Genomic DNA, 807 nt, shown 5'->3' with positions numbered 1-807 from the left:
AGCTTTTAGTTTTATTGATCTTTGCTATTGTTTCCTTCATTTCTTTTTCATTTATTTCTGATCTGATTTTTATGATTTCTTTCCTTCTGCTAACTCTGGGGTTTTTTTGTTCTTCTTTCTCTAATTGCTTTAGGTGCAAGGTTAGGTTGTTTATTCGAGATGTTTCCTGTTCCTTAAGGTAGGATTTTATTGCTATAAACTTCCCTCTTAGAACTGTTTTTGCTGCATCCCATAGATTTTGAGTCGTCGTGTCTCCATTGTCATTTGTTTCTAGGTATTTTTTGATTTCCTCTTTGATTTCCTCAGTGATCACTTCGTTATTAAGTAGTGTATTGTTTAGCCTCCATGTGTTTGTATTTTTTACAGATCTTTTCCTGTAATTGATATCTAGTCTCATAGCATTGTGGTCAGAAAAGATACTTGATACAATTTCAATTTTCTTAAATTTACCAAGGCTTGATTTGTGACCCAAGATATGATCTATCCTGGAGAATGTTCCATGAGCACTTGAGAAAAATGTGCATTCTGTTGTTTTTGGATGGAATGACCTATAAATATCAATTAAGTCCATCTTGTTTAATGTATCATTTACAGCTCGGGTTTCCTTATTTATCTTCATTTTGGATGATCTGTCCATTGGTGAAAGTGGGGTGTTGAAGTCCCCTACTATGAATGTGTTACTGTCGATTTCCCCTTTTATGGCTGCTAGTTTTTGCCTTATGTATTGAGGTGCTCCTATGTTGGGTGCATAAATATTTACAATTGTTATATCTTCTTCTTGGATCGATCCCTTGGTCATTATGTAGT

This window comes from Lipotes vexillifer, unplaced genomic scaffold, assembly GCF_000442215.2.
Source record: "Lipotes vexillifer unplaced genomic scaffold, Lipotes_vexillifer_v1.1 scaffold1071, whole genome shotgun sequence".
Taxonomy (NCBI): Eukaryota; Metazoa; Chordata; class Mammalia; order Artiodactyla; family Lipotidae; genus Lipotes; species Lipotes vexillifer.
Note: the sequence above shows the minus strand (reverse complement) of the source record.